At 42.5% G+C, this 16,787-nt stretch overlaps 20 non-coding genes across 20 annotated transcripts; all 20 read right to left on the bottom strand.

Moving 5' to 3' along the window:
• Positions 1–1,716: 1,716 nt before the first annotated feature.
• trnav-aac (transfer RNA valine (anticodon AAC)) lies at positions 1,717–1,789 on the bottom strand. Its single transcript has one exon. It is a non-coding gene; the product is annotated as a tRNA-Val (tRNA).
• Positions 1,790–2,228: 439 nt separating this feature from the next.
• trnav-aac (transfer RNA valine (anticodon AAC)) lies at positions 2,229–2,301 on the bottom strand. The gene has a single exon. It is a non-coding gene; the product is annotated as a tRNA-Val (tRNA).
• Positions 2,302–2,740: 439 nt separating this feature from the next.
• trnav-aac (transfer RNA valine (anticodon AAC)) lies at positions 2,741–2,813 on the bottom strand. The gene has a single exon. It is a non-coding gene; the product is annotated as a tRNA-Val (tRNA).
• A 637-nt stretch (positions 2,814–3,450) lies between these two features.
• Positions 3,451–3,523, bottom strand: trnav-aac (transfer RNA valine (anticodon AAC)). The gene has a single exon. It is a non-coding gene; the product is annotated as a tRNA-Val (tRNA).
• Positions 3,524–3,962: 439 nt separating this feature from the next.
• Positions 3,963–4,035, bottom strand: trnav-aac (transfer RNA valine (anticodon AAC)). The gene has a single exon. It is a non-coding gene; the product is annotated as a tRNA-Val (tRNA).
• A 2,055-nt stretch (positions 4,036–6,090) lies between these two features.
• On the bottom strand, positions 6,091–6,163 carry trnav-uac (transfer RNA valine (anticodon UAC)). Its single transcript has one exon. It is a non-coding gene; the product is annotated as a tRNA-Val (tRNA).
• Positions 6,164–6,602: 439 nt separating this feature from the next.
• trnav-aac (transfer RNA valine (anticodon AAC)) lies at positions 6,603–6,675 on the bottom strand. The gene has a single exon. It is a non-coding gene; the product is annotated as a tRNA-Val (tRNA).
• Positions 6,676–8,136: 1,461 nt separating this feature from the next.
• Positions 8,137–8,209, bottom strand: trnav-uac (transfer RNA valine (anticodon UAC)). Its single transcript has one exon. It is a non-coding gene; the product is annotated as a tRNA-Val (tRNA).
• A 1,659-nt stretch (positions 8,210–9,868) lies between these two features.
• Positions 9,869–9,941, bottom strand: trnav-aac (transfer RNA valine (anticodon AAC)). The gene has a single exon. It is a non-coding gene; the product is annotated as a tRNA-Val (tRNA).
• A 439-nt stretch (positions 9,942–10,380) lies between these two features.
• On the bottom strand, positions 10,381–10,453 carry trnav-aac (transfer RNA valine (anticodon AAC)). The gene has a single exon. It is a non-coding gene; the product is annotated as a tRNA-Val (tRNA).
• Positions 10,454–10,892: 439 nt separating this feature from the next.
• trnav-uac (transfer RNA valine (anticodon UAC)) lies at positions 10,893–10,965 on the bottom strand. The gene has a single exon. It is a non-coding gene; the product is annotated as a tRNA-Val (tRNA).
• Positions 10,966–11,602: 637 nt separating this feature from the next.
• trnav-aac (transfer RNA valine (anticodon AAC)) lies at positions 11,603–11,675 on the bottom strand. The gene has a single exon. It is a non-coding gene; the product is annotated as a tRNA-Val (tRNA).
• A 439-nt stretch (positions 11,676–12,114) lies between these two features.
• On the bottom strand, positions 12,115–12,187 carry trnav-aac (transfer RNA valine (anticodon AAC)). The gene has a single exon. It is a non-coding gene; the product is annotated as a tRNA-Val (tRNA).
• A 439-nt stretch (positions 12,188–12,626) lies between these two features.
• Positions 12,627–12,699, bottom strand: trnav-aac (transfer RNA valine (anticodon AAC)). Its single transcript has one exon. It is a non-coding gene; the product is annotated as a tRNA-Val (tRNA).
• Positions 12,700–13,648: 949 nt separating this feature from the next.
• On the bottom strand, positions 13,649–13,721 carry trnav-aac (transfer RNA valine (anticodon AAC)). Its single transcript has one exon. It is a non-coding gene; the product is annotated as a tRNA-Val (tRNA).
• Positions 13,722–14,160: 439 nt separating this feature from the next.
• On the bottom strand, positions 14,161–14,233 carry trnav-uac (transfer RNA valine (anticodon UAC)). The gene has a single exon. It is a non-coding gene; the product is annotated as a tRNA-Val (tRNA).
• A 439-nt stretch (positions 14,234–14,672) lies between these two features.
• Positions 14,673–14,745, bottom strand: trnav-aac (transfer RNA valine (anticodon AAC)). Its single transcript has one exon. It is a non-coding gene; the product is annotated as a tRNA-Val (tRNA).
• A 637-nt stretch (positions 14,746–15,382) lies between these two features.
• On the bottom strand, positions 15,383–15,455 carry trnav-uac (transfer RNA valine (anticodon UAC)). The gene has a single exon. It is a non-coding gene; the product is annotated as a tRNA-Val (tRNA).
• A 439-nt stretch (positions 15,456–15,894) lies between these two features.
• trnav-aac (transfer RNA valine (anticodon AAC)) lies at positions 15,895–15,967 on the bottom strand. The gene has a single exon. It is a non-coding gene; the product is annotated as a tRNA-Val (tRNA).
• A 439-nt stretch (positions 15,968–16,406) lies between these two features.
• On the bottom strand, positions 16,407–16,480 carry trnav-uac (transfer RNA valine (anticodon UAC)). The gene has a single exon. It is a non-coding gene; the product is annotated as a tRNA-Val (tRNA).
• Positions 16,481–16,787: the final 307 nt, after the last annotated feature.

Here is a 16,787-nt window from a genome sequence, read left to right as displayed (position 1 = left end):
TTAGTTCCAAAAATTAATAAGGTAACAGCAGGGGGAAGAGCCTTTTCTTGTAAGGCCCCCCAGCTTTGGAATAATCTTCCTAAATGTGTCCGGGACTCCGACACAGTCACAATCTTTAAGTCTAGGTTGAAAACCCACTTATTTAGTTTAGCGTTTGATAATTAATATCCCCCTTAGATAAAAGTACAGATCCAGGGGTTCATAGACAAAGGGTTTTATGGTAGACTGGGGCGCTGGTGCTGTCGTCCTGTCACTGCTCGTGGTCACTCAAGTTTGTTGACAGTGCAGTGGACGGATGCCATTGTCTCAGAATGCCCCCAAGCCTATGTTACCTTCTGGTTCTGCCTTTTTAGCTAGGCTGTAATAATTTAACTAAATGCCGGAGTTGCTGCCACACTCCGGAAATGTTTATAATTTTACCTGTCCTGTATATGTCCTCATACAGAGCTAATTTTCCCTGTTTCATTTCTCCACATGGCTGCCCGCCTGTTTGAGGAATAATGAGATGAGGAGACCAGCGATCCATCCTGAGCCAGCCACCTCCTGCCTAACCGGATGCATACATCATGATGGACATTATTACATATTTTTCATTTTCTTTCTCTTCTTTCTGTCTAAATTGTTGTTGTTGTTGTCATGGTGACCGGTGTCGGCCAGAGGAGGATGGGTTCCCCCCCTGAGTCTTGGTTCCTCTCAAGGTTTCTTCCTCATGCAAAAAACTAGGGAGTTTTTCCTTGCCACTGTCGCCCTTGGCTTGCTCACTGGGGGCTTGGACTCGGCACTTGTAAAGCTGCTTTGTGACAACAACTGTTGTAAAAAGCGCTATATAAATAAAATTTGATTGATTGATTGATAGGTCTACTCTGCTTTAAGACAAAACATTCACATCCAAACACCAAATGTTGACATCATTCGATCCCTTTATAACACAAACGTCTACAAATCAACCAAGTAGCATGAGTTTTCTACGTTGGGAGACAACATGACAAAGCACTAGGCACGTTTCCACTGAGTTTCATTTTGATTGAACCGATTGCATTAGTACTGCTATCAAGGTACATGGCGATTTAGAACATTCCTGTATCGATCACATGAGACTGAGAGCTCACTTTGAGGATCTAAAGGGAAGAGCTCCCCGATAGCCTTTACACTGGCAACAAACCACTAAACAGCAGTGGTGTGTTTGTAATTCTATCAAGAAGCATGTTTCTGCCTGGTATCGAACCAGGGACCTTTAGCGTGTCCGGCGAACTTGATGACCACTACACTACAGAAACCTTGCTTGTCTGAATGGGCACATCTCTCGTGGGCGTTTCCTCATACAATCAGAGCATGGAAGTCATCATGTCAACAATGGCTAAGCAGTAGGTCTACTCTGCTTTAAGACAAAACATTCACATCCAAACACCAAATGTTGACATCATTCGATCCCTTTATAACACAAACGTCTACAAATCAACCGAGTAGCATGAGTTTTCTACGTTGGGAGACAACATGACAAAGCACTACGTACGTTTCCACTGAGTTTCATTTTGATTGAACCGGCTGCATTAGTACTGCTATCAAGGTACATGGCGATTTAAAACATTCCTGTATCGATCACATGAGACTGACAGCTCAATTTGAGGATCTAAAGGGAAGAGCTCCCTGATAGCCTTTACACTGGCAACAAACCACTAAACAGCAGTGGTGTGTTTGTAATTCTATCAAGAAGCTTGTTTCTGCCTGGTATCGAACCAGGGACCTTTTGCGTGTTAGGCGAACGTGATGACCACTACACTACAGAAACCTTGCTTGTCTGAATGGGCACATCTCTCGTGGGCGTTTCCTCATACAATCAGAGCATGGAAGTCATCATGTCAACAATGGCTAAGCAGTAGGTCTACTCTGCTTTAAGACAAAACATTCACATCCAAACACCAAATGTTGACATCATTCGATCCCTTTATAACACAAACGTCTACAAATCAACCAAGTAGCATGAGTTTTCTACGTTGGGAGACAACATGACAAAGCACTACGTACGTTTCCACTGAGTTTCATTTTGATTGAACCGGCTGCATTAGTACTGCTATCAAGGTACATGGCGATTTAAAACATTCCTGTATCGATCACATGAGACTGACAGCTCACTTTGAGGATCTAAAGGGAAGAGCTCCCTGATAGCCTTTACACTGGCAACAAACCACTAAACATCAGTGGTGTGTTTGTAATTCTATCAAGAAGCATGTTTCTGCCTGGTATCGAACCAGGGACCTTTCGCGTGTTAGGCGAACGTGATGACCACTACACTACAGAAACCTTGCTTGTCTGAATGGGCACATATCTCGTGGGCGTTTCCTCATACAATCAGAGCATGGAAGTCATCATGTCAACAATGGCTAAGCGGTAGGTCTACTCTGCTTTAAGACAAAACATTCACATCCAAACACCAAATGTTGACATCATTCGATCCCTTTATAACACAAACGTCTACAAATCAACCGAGTAGCATGAGTTTTCTACGTTGGGAGACAACATGACAAAGCACTAGGTACGTTTCCACTGAGTTTCATTTTGATTGAACCGATTGCATTAGTACTGCTATCAAGGTACATGGCGATTTAGAACATTCTTGTATCGATCACATGAGACTGAGAGCTCACTTTGAGGATCTAAAGGGAAGAGCTCCCCAATAGCCTTTACACTGGCAACAAACCACTAAACAGCAGTGGTGTGTTTGTAATTCTATCAAGAAGCATGTTTCTGCCTGGTATCGAACCAGGGACCTTTCGCGTGTTAGGCGAACGTGATGACCACTACACTACAGAAACCTTGCTTGTCTGAATGGGCACATCTCTCGTGGGCGTTTCCTCATACAATCAGAGCATGGAAGTCATCATGTCAACAATGGCTAAGCGGTAGGTCTACTCTGCTTTAAGACAAAACATTCACATCCAAACACCAAATGTTGACTTCATTCGATACCTTTATAACACAAACGTCTACAAATCAACCGAGTAGCATGAGTTTTCTACGTTGGGAGACAACATGACAAAGCACTAGGTACGTTTCCACTGAGTTTCATTTTGATTTAACCGATCAACACTGGCTAAGCAGTAGGTCTACTCTGCTTTAAGACAAAACATTCACATCCAAACACCAAATGTTGACATCATTCGATCCCTTTATAACACAAACGTCTACAAATCAACCAAGTAGCATGAGTTTTCTACGTTGGGAGACAACATGACAAAGCACTACGTACGTTTCCACTGAGTTTCATTTTGATTGAACCGGATGCATTAGTACTGCTATCAAGGTACATGGCGATTTAAAACATTCCTGTATCGATCACATGAGACTGACAGCTCACTTTGAGGATCTAAAGGGAAGAGCTCCCTGATAGCCTTTACACTGGCAACAAACCACTAAACAGCAGTGGTGTGTTTGTAATTCTATCAAGAAGCATGTTTCTGCCTGGTATCGAACCAGGGACCTTTCGCGTGTTAGGCGAACGTGATGACCACTACACTACAGAAACCTTGCTTGTCTGAATGGGTACATCTCTCGTGGGCGTTTCCTCATACAATCAGAGCATGGAAGTCATCATGTCAACAATGGCTAAGCGGTAGGTCTACTCTGCTTTAAGACAAAACATTCACATCCAAACACCAAATGTTGACATCATTCGATCCCTTTATAACACAAACGTCTACAAATCAACCGAGTAGCATGAGTTTTCTACGTTGGGAGACAACATGACAAAGCACTAGGTACGTTTCCACTGAGTTTCATTTTGATTGAACCGATTGCATTAGTACTGCTATCAAGGTACATGGCGATTTAGAACATTCTTGTATCGATCACATGAGACTGAGAGCTCACTTTGAGGATCTAAAGGGAAGAGCTCCCCGATAGCCTTTACACTGGCAACAAACCACTAAACAGCAGTGGTGTGTTTGTAATTCTATCAAGAAGCATGTTTCTGCCTGGTATCGAACCAGGGACCTTTCGCATGTTAGGCGAACGTGATGACCACTACACTACAGAAACCTTGCTTGTCTGAATGGGCACATCTCTCGTGGGCGTTTCCTCATACAATCAGAGCATGGAAGTCATCATGTGAACAATGGCTAAGCGGTAGGTCTACTCTGCTTTAAGACAAAACATTCACATCCAAACACCAAATGTTGACTTCATTCGATACCTTTATAACACAAACGTCTACAAATCAACCGAGTAGCATGAGTTTTCTACGTTGGGAGACAACATGACAAAGCACTAGGTACGTTTCCACTGAGTTTCATTTTGATTGAACCGATCAACACTGGCTAAGCAGTAGGTCTACTCTGCTTTAAGACAAAACATTCACATCCAAACACCAAATGTTGACATCATTCGATCCCTTTATAACACAAACGTCTACAAATCAACCGAGTAGCATGAGTTTTCTACGTTGGGAGACAACATGACAAAGCACTAGGTACATTTCCACTGAGTTTCATTTGGATTGAACCGATCAACACTTGCTAAGCAGTAGGTCTACTCTGCTTTAAGACAAAACATTCACATCCAAACACCAACTGTTGACATCATTCGATCCCTTTATAACACAAACGTCTACAAATCAACCGAGTAGCATGAGTTTTCTACGTTGGGAGACAACATGACAAAGCACTAGGTACGTTTCCACTGAGTTTCATTTTGATTGAACCAATCAACACTGGCTAAGCAGTAGGTCTACTCTGCTTTAAGACAAAACATTCACATCCAAACACCAAATGTTGACATCATTCGATCCCTTTATAACACAAACGTCTACAAATCAACCGAGGAGCATGAGTTTTCTACGTTGGGAGACAACATGACAAAGCACTAGGTACGTTTCCACTGAGTTTCATTTTGTTTGAACTGATTGCATTAGTACTGCTATCAAGGTACATGGCGATTTAGAACATTCCTGTATCGATCACATGAGACTGAGAGCTCACTTTGAGGATCTAAAGGGAAGAGCTCCCCGATAGCCTTTACACTGGCAACAAACCACTAAACAGCAGTGGTGTGTTTGTAATTCTATCAAGAAGCATGTTTCTGCCTGGTGTCGAACCAGGGACCTTTCGCGTGTTAGACGAACGTGATGACCACTACACTATAAACCTTGCTTGTCTGAATGGGCACATCTCTCGTGGGCGTTTCCTCATACAATCAGAGCATGAAAGTCATCATGTCAACAATGGCTAAGCAGTAGGTCTACTCTGCTTTAAGACAAAACATTCACATCCAAACACCAAATGTTGATATCATTCGATCCCTTTATAACACAAACGTCTACAAATCAACCGAGTAGCATGAGTTTTCTACGTTGGGAGACAACATGACAAAGCACTACGTACGTTTCCACTGAGTTTCATTTTGTTTGAACTGATTGCATTAGTACTGCTATCAAGGTACATGTCGATTTAGAACATTCCTGTATCGATCACATGAGACTGAGAGCTCACTTTGAGGATCTAAAGGGAAGAGCTCCCCGATAGCCTTTACACTGGCAACAAACCACTAAACAGCAGTGGTGTGTTTGTAATTCTATCAAGAAGCATGTTTCTGCCTGGTGTCGAACCAGGGACCTTTCGCGTGTTAGACGAACGTGATGACCACTACACTACATAAACCTTGCTTGTCTGAATGGGCACATCTCTCGTGGGCGTTTCCTCATACAATCAGAGCATGAAAGTCATCATGTCAACAATGGCTAAGCAGTAGGTCTACTCTGCTTTAAGACAAAACATTCACATCCAAACACCAAATGTTGATATCATTCGATCCCTTTATAACACAAACGTCTACAAATCAACCGAGTAGCATGAGTTTTCTACGTTGGGAGACAACATGACAAAGCACTAGGTACGTTTCCACTGAGTTTCATTTTGTTTGAACTGATTGCATTAGTACTGCTATCAAGGTACATGTCGATTTAGAACATTCCTGTATCGATCACATGAGACTGAGAGCTCACTTTGAGGATCTAAAGGGAAGAGCTCCCCGATAGCCTTTACACTGGCAACAAACCACTAAACAGCAGTGGTGTGTTTGTAATTCTATTAAGAAGCATGTTTCTGCCTGGTATCGAACCAGGGACCTTTCGCGTGTAAGGCGAACGTGATGACCACTACACTACAGAAACCTTGCTTGTCTGAATGGGCACATCTCTTGTGGGCGTTTCCTCATACAATCAGAGCATGGAAGTCATCATGTCAACAATGGCTAAGCAGTAGGTCTACTCTGCTTTAAGACAAAACATTCACATCCAAACACCAAATGTTGACATCATTCGATCCCTTTATAACACAAACGTCTACAAATCAACCAAGTAGCATGAGTTTTCTACGTTGGGAGACAACATGACAAAGCACTAGGTACGTTTTCACTGAGTTTCATTTTAATTGAACCGATTGCATTAGTACTGCTATCAAGGTACATGGCGATTTAGAACATTCCTGTATCGATCACATGAGACTGAGAGCTCACTTTGAGGATCTAAAGGGAAGAGCTCCCCGATAGCCTTTACACTGGCAACAAAACACTAAACAGCAGTGGTGCGTTTGTAATTCTATCAAGAAGCATGTTTCTGCCTGGTATCGAACCAGGGACCTTTCGCATGTTAGGCGAACGTGATGACCACTACACTACAGAAACCTTGACTGTCTGAATGGGCACATCTCTCGTGGGCGTTTCCTCATACAAGCAGAGCATGGAAGTCATCATGTCAACAATGGCTAAGCAGTAGGTCTACTCTGCTTTAAGACAAAACATTCACATCCAAACACCAAATGTTGACATCATTCGATCCCTTTATAACACAAACGTCTACAAATCAACCGAGGAGCATGAGTTTTCTACGTTGGGAGACAACATGACAAAGCACTAGGTACGTTTCCACTGAGTTTCATTTTGTTTGAACTGATTGCATTAGTACTGCTATCAAGGTACATGGCGATTTAGAACATTCCTGTATCGATCACATGAGACTGAGAGCTCACTTTGAGGATCTAAAGGGAAGAGCTCCCCGATAGCCTTTACACTGGCAACAAACCACTAAACAGCAGTGGTGTGTTTGTAATTCTATCAAGAAGCATGTTTCTGCCTGGTGTCGAACCAGGGACCTTTCGCGTGTTAGACGAACGTGATGACCACTACACTATAAACCTTGCTTGTCTGAATGGGCACATCTCTCGTGGGCGTTTCCTCATACAATCAGAGCATGAAAGTCATCATGTCAACAATGGCTAAGCAGTAGGTCTACTCTGCTTTAAGACAAAACATTCACATCCAAACACCAAATGTTGATATCATTCGATCCCTTTATAACACAAACGTCTACAAATCAACCGAGTAGCATGAGTTTTCTACGTTGGGAGACAACATGACAAAGCACTACGTACGTTTCCACTGAGTTTCATTTTGTTTGAACTGATTGCATTAGTACTGCTATCAAGGTACATGTCGATTTAGAACATTCCTGTATCGATCACATGAGACTGAGAGCTCACTTTGAGGATCTAAAGGGAAGAGCTCCCCGATAGCCTTTACACTGGCAACAAACCACTAAACAGCAGTGGTGTGTTTGTAATTCTATCAAGAAGCATGTTTCTGCCTGGTGTCGAACCAGGGACCTTTCGCGTGTTAGACGAACGTGATGACCACTACACTACATAAACCTTGCTTGTCTGAATGGGCACATCTCTCGTGGGCGTTTCCTCATACAATCAGAGCATGAAAGTCATCATGTCAACAATGGCTAAGCAGTAGGTCTACTCTGCTTTAAGACAAAACATTCACATCCAAACACCAAATGTTGATATCATTCGATCCCTTTATAACACAAACGTCTACAAATCAACCGAGTAGCATGAGTTTTCTACGTTGGGAGACAACATGACAAAGCACTAGGTACGTTTCCACTGAGTTTCATTTTGTTTGAACTGATTGCATTAGTACTGCTATCAAGGTACATGTCGATTTAGAACATTCCTGTATCGATCACATGAGACTGAGAGCTCACTTTGAGGATCTAAAGGGAAGAGCTCCCCGATAGCCTTTACACTGGCAACAAACCACTAAACAGCAGTGGTGTGTTTGTAATTCTATTAGGAAGCATGTTTCTGCCTGGTATCGAACCAGGGACCTTTCGCGTGTAAGGCGAACGTGATGACCACTACACTACAGAAACCTTGCTTGTCTGAATGGGCACATCTCTTGTGGGCGTTTCCTCATACAATCAGAGCATGGAAGTCATCATGTCAACAATGGCTAAGCAGTAGGTCTACTCTGCTTTAAGACAAAACATTCACATCCAAACACCAAATGTTGACATCATTCGATCCCTTTATAACACAAACGTCTACAAATCAACCGAGGAGCATGAGTTTTCTACGTTGGGAGACAACATGACAAAGCACTAGGTACGTTTCCACTGAGTTTCATTTTGTTTGAACTGATTGCATTAGTACTGCTATCAAGGTACATGGCGATTTAGAACATTCCTGTATCGATCACATGAGACTGAGAGCTCACTTTGAGGATCTAAAGGGAAGAGCTCCCCGATAGCCTTTACACTGGCAACAAACCACTAAACAGCAGTGGTGTGTTTGTAATTCTATCAAGAAGCATGTTTCTGCCTGGTGTCGAACCAGGGACCTTTCGCGTGTTAGACGAACGTGATGACCACTACACTATAAACCTTGCTTGTCTGAATGGGCACATCTCTCGTGGGCGTTTCCTCATACAATCAGAGCATGAAAGTCATCATGTCAACAATGGCTAAGCAGTAGGTCTACTCTGCTTTAAGACAAAACATTCACATCCAAACACCAAATGTTGATATCATTCGATCCCTTTATAACACAAACGTCTACAAATCAACCGAGTAGCATGAGTTTTCTACGTTGGGAGACAACATGACAAAGCACTACGTACGTTTCCACTGAGTTTCATTTTGTTTGAACTGATTGCATTAGTACTGCTATCAAGGTACATGTCGATTTAGAACATTCCTGTATCGATCACATGAGACTGAGAGCTCACTTTGAGGATCTAAAGGGAAGAGCTCCCCGATAGCCTTTACACTGGCAACAAACCACTAAACAGCAGTGGTGTGTTTGTAATTCTATCAAGAAGCATGTTTCTGCCTGGTGTCGAACCAGGGACCTTTCGCGTGTTAGACGAACGTGATGACCACTACACTACATAAACCTTGCTTGTCTGAATGGGCACATCTCTCGTGGGCGTTTCCTCATACAATCAGAGCATGAAAGTCATCATGTCAACAATAACTAAGCAGTAGGTCTACTCTGCTTTAAGACAAAACATTCACATCCAAACACCAAATGTTGATATCATTCGATCCCTTTATAACACAAACGTCTACAAATCAACCGAGTAGCATGAGCTTTCTACGTTGGGAGACAACATGACAAAGCACTAGGTACGTTTCCACTGAGTTTCATTTTGATTGAACCAATCAACACTGGCTAAGCAGTAGGTCTACTCTGCTTTAAGACAAAACATTCACATCCAAACACCAAATGTTGACATCATTTGATCCCTTTATAACACAAACGTCTACAAATCAACCAAGTAGCATGAGTTTTCTACGTTGGGAGACAACATGACAAAGCACTAGGTACGTTTTCACTGAGTTTCATTTTGATTGAACCGATTGCATTAGTACTGCTATCAAGGTACATGGCGATTTAGAACATTCCTGTATCGATCACATGAGACTGAGAGCTCACTTTGAGGATCTAAAGGGAAGAGCTCCCCGATAGCCTTTACACTGGCAACAAAACACTAAACAGCAGTGGTGCGTTTGTAATTCTATCAAGAAGCATGTTTCTGCCTGGTATCGAACCAGGGACCTTTCGCATGTTAGGCGAACGTGATGACCACTACACTACAGAAACCTTGACTGTCTGAATGGGCACATCTCTCGTGGGCGTTTCCTCATACAAGCAGAGCATGGAAGTCATCATGTCAACAATGGCTAAGCAGTAGGTCTACTCTGCTTTAAGACAAAACATTCACATCCAAACACCAAATGTTGACATCATTCGATCCCTTTATAACACAAACGTCTACAAATCAACCGAGGAGCATGAGTTTTCTACGTTGGGAGACAACATGACAAAGCACTAGGTACGTTTCCACTGAGTTTCATTTTGTTTGAACTGATTGCATTAGTACTGCTATCAAGGTACATGTCGATTTAGAACATTCCTGTATCGATCACATGAGACTGAGAGCTCACTTTGAGGATCTAAAGGGAAGAGCTCCCCGATAGCCTTTACACTGGCAACAAACCACTAAACAGCAGTGGTGTGTTTGTAATTCTATCAAGAAGCATGTTTCTGCCTGGTGTCGAACCAGGGACCTTTCGCGTGTTAGACGAACGTGATGACCACTACACTACAGAAACCTTGCTTGTCTGAATGGGCACATCTCTCGTGGGCGTTTCCTCATACAATCAGAGCATGAAAGTCATCATGTCAACAATGGCTAAGCAGTAGGTCTACTCTGCTTTAAGACAAAACATTCACATCCAAACACCAAATGTTGATATCATTCGATCCCTTTATAACACAAACGTCTACAAATCAACCGAGTAGCATGAGTTTTCTACGTTGGGAGACAACATGACAAAGCACTAGGTACGTTTCCACTGAGTTTCATTTTGTTTGAACTGATTGCATTAGTACTGCTATCAAGGTACATGTCGATTTAGAACATTCCTGTATCGATCACATGAGACTGAGAGCTCACTTTGAGGATCTAAAGGGAAGAGCTCCCCGATAGCCTTTACACTGGCAACAAACCACTAAACAGCAGTGGTGTGTTTGTAATTCTATTAAGAAGCATGTTTCTGCCTGGTATCGAACCAGGGACCTTTCGCGTGTAAGGTGAACGTGATGACCACTACACTACAGAAACCTTGCTTGTCTGAATGGGCACATCTCTTGTGGGCGTTTCCTCATACAATCAGAGCATGGAAGTCATCATGTCAACAATGGCTAAGCAGTAGGTCTACTCTGCTTTAAGACAAAACATTCACATCCAAACACCAAATGTTGACATCATTCGATCCCTTTATAACACAAACGTCTACAAATCAACCGAGTAGCATGAGCTTTCTACGTTGGGAGACAACATGACAAAGCACTAGGTACGTTTCCACTGAGTTTCATTTTGATTGAACCAATCAACACTGGCTAAGCAGTAGGTCTACTCTGCTTTAAGACAAAACATTCACATCCAAACACCAAATGTTGACATCATTTGATCCCTTTATAACACAAACGTCTACAAATCAACCAAGTAGCATGAGTTTTCTACGTTGGGAGACAACATGACAAAGCACTAGGTACGTTTTCACTGAGTTTCATTTTGATTGAACCGATTGCATTAGTACTGCTATCAAGGTACATGGCGATTTAGAACATTCCTGTATCGATCACATGAGACTGAGAGCTCACTTTGAGGATCTAAAGGGAAGAGCTCCCCGATAGCCTTTACACTGGCAACAAAACACTAAACAGCAGTGGTGCGTTTGTAATTCTATCAAGAAGCATGTTTCTGCCTGGTATCGAACCAGGGACCTTTCGCATGTTAGGCGAACGTGATGACCACTACACTACAGAAACCTTGACTGTCTGAATGGGCACATCTCTCGTGGGCGTTTCCTCATACAAGCAGAGCATGGAAGTCATCATGTCAACAATGGCTAAGCAGTAGGTCTACTCTGCTTTAAGACAAAACATTCACATCCAAACACCAAATGTTGACATCATTCGATCCCTTTATAACACAAACGTCTACAAATCAACCGAGGAGCATGAGTTTTCTACGTTGGGAGACAACATGACAAAGCACTAGGTACGTTTCCACTGAGTTTCATTTTGTTTGAACTGATTGCATTAGTACTGCTATCAAGGTACATGTCGATTTAGAACATTCCTGTATCGATCACATGAGACTGAGAGCTCACTTTGAGGATCTAAAGGGAAGAGCTCCCCGATAGCCTTTACACTGGCAACAAACCACTAAACAGCAGTGGTGTGTTTGTAATTCTATCAAGAAGCATGTTTCTGCCTGGTGTCGAACCAGGGACCTTTCGCGTGTTAGACGAACGTGATGACCACTACACTACAGAAACCTTGCTTGTCTGAATGGGCACATCTCTCGTGGGCGTTTCCTCATACAATCAGAGCATGAAAGTCATCATGTCAACAATGGCTAAGCAGTAGGTCTACTCTGCTTTAAGACAAAACATTCACATCCAAACACCAAATGTTGATATCATTCGATCCCTTTATAACACAAACGTCTACAAATCAACCGAGTAGCATGAGTTTTCTACGTTGGGAGACAACATGACAAAGCACTAGGTACGTTTCCACTGAGTTTCATTTTGTTTGAACTGATTGCATTAGTACTGCTATCAAGGTACATGTCGATTTAGAACATTCCTGTATCGATCACATGAGACTGAGAGCTCACTTTGAGGATCTAAAGGGAAGAGCTCCCCGATAGCCTTTACACTGGCAACAAAACACTAAACAGCAGTGGTGCGTTTGTAATTCTATCAAGAAGCATGTTTCTGCCTGGTATCGAACCAGGGACCTTTCGCATGTTAGGCGAACGTGATGACCACTACACTACAGAAACCTTGACTGTCTGAATGGGCACATCTCTCGTGGGCGTTTCCTCATACAAGCAGAGCATGGAAGTCATCATGTCAACAATGGCTAAGCAGTAGGTCTACTCTGCTTTAAGACAAAACATTCACATCCAAACACCAAATGTTGACATCATTCGATCCCTTTATAACACAAACGTCTACAAATCAACCGAGGAGCATGAGTTTTCTACGTTGGGAGACAACATGACAAAGCACTAGGTACGTTTCCACTGAGTTTCATTTTGTTTGAACTGATTGCATTAGTACTGCTATCAAGGTACATGTCGATTTAGAACATTCCTGTATCGATCACATGAGACTGAGAGCTCACTTTGAGGATCTAAAGGGAAGAGCTCCCCGATAGCCTTTACACTGGCAACAAACCACTAAACAGCAGTGGTGTGTTTGTAATTCTATCAAGAAGCATGTTTCTGCCTGGTGTCGAACCAGGGACCTTTTGGGTGTTAGACGAACGTGATGACCACTACACTATAAACCTTGCTTGTCTGAATGGGCACATCTCTCGTGGGCGTTTCCTCATACAATCAGAGCATGAAAGTCATCATGTCAACAATGGCTAAGCAGTAGGTCTACTCTGCTTTAAGACAAAACATTCACATCCAAACACCAAATGTTGATATCATTCGATCCCTTTATAACACAAACGTCTACAAATCAACCGAGTAGCATGAGTTTTCTACGTTGGGAGACAACATGACAAAGCACTAGGTACGTTTCCACTGAGTTTCATTTTGTTTGAACTGATTGCATTAGTACTGCTATCAAGGTACATGTCGATTTAGAACATTCCTGTATCGATCACATGAGACTGAGAGCTCACTTTGAGGATCTAAAGGGAAGAGCTCCCCGATAGCCTTTACACTGGCAACAAACCACTAAACAGCAGTGGTGTGTTTGTAATTCTATCAAGAAGCATGTTTCTGCCTGGTGTCAAACCAGGGACCTTTCGCGTGTTAGACGAACGTGATGACCACTACACTACAGAAACCTTGCTTGTCTGAATGGGCACATCTCTCGTGGACGTTTCCTCATACAATCAGAGCATGAAAGTCATCATGTCAACAATGGCTAAGCAGTAGGTCTACTCTGCTTTAAGACAAAACATTCACATCCAAACACCAAATGTTGATATCATTCGATCCCTTTATAACACAAACATCTACAAATCAACCGAGTAGCATGAGTTTTCTACGTTGGGAGACAACATGACAAAGCACTAGGTACGTTTCCACTGAGTTTCATTTTGTTTGAACTGATTGCATTAGTACTGCTATCAAGGTACATGTCGATTTAGAACATTCCTGTATCGATCACATGAGACTGAGAGCTCACTTTGAGGATCTAAAGGGAAGAGCTCCCCGATAGCCTTTACACTGGCAACAAACCACTAAACAGCAGTGGTGTGTTTGTAATTCTATTAAGAAGCATGTTTCTACCTGGTATCGAACCAGGGACCTTTCGCGTGTAAGGCGAACGTGATGACCACTACACTACAGAAACCTTGCTTGTCTGAACGGGCACATCTCTCGTGGGCGTTTCCTCATACAATCAGAGCATGGAAGTCATCATGTCAACAATGGCTAAGCAGTAGGTCTACTCTGCTTTAAGACAAAACATTCACATCCAAACACCAAATGTTCACATCATTCGATCCCTTTATAACACAAACGTCTACAAATCAACCGAGTAGCATGAGTTTTCTACGTTGGGAGACAACATGACAAAGCACTAGGTACGTTTCCACTGAGTTTCATTTTGTTTGAACTGATTGCATTAGTACTGCTATCAAAGTACATGGCGATTTAGAACATTCCTGTATCGATCACATGAGACTGAGAGCTCACTTTGAGGATCTAAAGGGAAGAGCTCCCCGATAGCCTTTACACTGGCAACAAACCACTAAACAGCAGTGGTGTGTTTGTAATTCTATCAAGAAGTATGTTTCTGCCTGGTATCGAACCAGGGACCTTTCGCATGTTAGGCGAACGTGATGACCACTACACTACAGAAACCTTGCTTGTCTGAATGGGCACATCTCTCGTGGGCGTTTCCTCATACAATCAGAGCATGGAAGTCATCATGTCAACAATGGCTAAGCAGTAGGTCTACTCTGCTTTAAGACAAAATATTCACATCCAAACACCAAATGTTGACATCATTCGATCCCTTTATAACACAAACGTCTACAAATCAACCGAGTAGCATGAGTTTTCTACGTTGGGAGACAACATGACAAAGCACTAGGTACGTTTCCACTGAGTTTCATTTTGATTGAACCAATCAACACTGGCTAAGCAGTAGGTCTACTCTGCTTTAAGACAAAACATTCACATCCAAACACCAAATGTTGACATCATTCGATCCCTTTATAACACAAACGTCTACAAATCAACCGAGTAGCATGAGTTTTCTACGTTGGGAGACAACATGACAAAGCACTAGGTACGTTTCCACTGAGTTTAATTTTGTTTGAACTGATTGCATTAGTACTGCTATCAAGGTACATGTCGATTTAGAACATTCCTGTATCGATCACATGAGACTGAGAGCTCACTTTGAGGATCTAAAGGGAAGAGCTCCCCGATAGCCTTTACACTGGCAACAAACCACTAAACAGCAGTGGTGTGTTTGTAATTCTATTAAGAAGCATGTTTCTGCCTGGTATCGAACCAGGGACCTTTCGCGTGTAAGGCGAACGTGATGACCACTATACTACAGAAACCTTGCTTGTCTGAACGGGCACATCTCTCGTGGGCGTTTCCTCATACAATCAGAGCATGGAAGTCATCATGTCAACAATGGCTAAGCAGTAGGTCTACTCTGCTTTAAGACAAAACATTCACATCCAAACACCAAATGTTCACATCATTCGATCCCTTTATAACACAAACGTCTACAAATCAACCGAGTAGCATGAGTTTTCTACGTTGGGAGACAACATGACAAAGCACTAGGTACGTTTCCACTGAGTTTCATTTTGTTTGAACTGATTGCATTAGTACTGCTATCAAGGTACATGGCGATTTAGAACATTCCTGTATCGATCACATGAGACTGAGAGCTCACTTTGAGGATCTAAAGGGAAGAGCTCCCCGATAGCCTTTACACTGGCAACAAACCACTAAACAGCAGTGGTGTGTTTGTAATTCTATCAAGAAGCATGTTTCTGCCTGGTATCGAACCAGGGACCTTTCGCGTGTTAGGCAAACGTGATGACCACTACACTACAGAAACCTTGCTTGCCTGAATGGGCACATCTCTCGTGGGCGTTTCCTCATACAATCAGAGCATGGAAGTCATCATGTCAACAATGGCTAAGCAGTAGGTCTACTCTGCTTTAAGACAAAACATTCACATCCAAACACCAAATGTTCACATCATTCGATCCCTTTATAACACAAACGTCTACAAATCAACCGAGTAGCATGAGTTTTCTACGTTGGGAGACAACATGACAAAGCACTAGGTACGTTTCCACTGAGTTTCATTTTGTTTGAACTGATTGCATTAGTACTGCTATCAAGGTACATGTCGATTTAGAACATTCCTGTATCGATCACATGAGACTGAGAGCTCACTTTGAGGATCTAAAGGGAAGAGCTCCCCGATAGCCTTTACACTAGCAACAAACCACTAAACAGCAGTGGTGTGTTTGTAATTCTATTAAGAAGCATGATACTGCCTGGTATCGAACCAGGGACCTTTCGCGTGTAAGGCGAACGTGATGACCACTACACTACAGAAACCTTTCTTGTCTGAATGGGCACATCTTTCGTGGGCATTTCCTCATACAATCAGAGCATGGAAGTCATCATGTCAACAATGGCTAAGCAGTAGGTCTACTCTGCTTTAAGACAAAACATTCACATCCAAACACCAAATGTTGACATCATTCGATCCCTTTATAACACAAACGTCTACAAATCAACCGAGTAGCATGAGTTTTCTACGTTGGGAGACAACATGACAAAGCACTAGGTACGTTTCCACTGAGTTTCATTTTGATTGAACCGATTGCATTAGTACTGCTTTCAAGGTACATGGCGATTTAGAA

The sequence above is a fragment of the Brachyhypopomus gauderio genome, unplaced genomic scaffold (assembly GCF_052324685.1).
Source record: "Brachyhypopomus gauderio isolate BG-103 unplaced genomic scaffold, BGAUD_0.2 sc51, whole genome shotgun sequence".
Taxonomy (NCBI): Eukaryota; Metazoa; Chordata; class Actinopteri; order Gymnotiformes; family Hypopomidae; genus Brachyhypopomus; species Brachyhypopomus gauderio.
The sequence above is the reverse complement of the archived record's forward strand: the minus strand, read 5'-3'. Positions and strand labels throughout refer to the sequence as shown.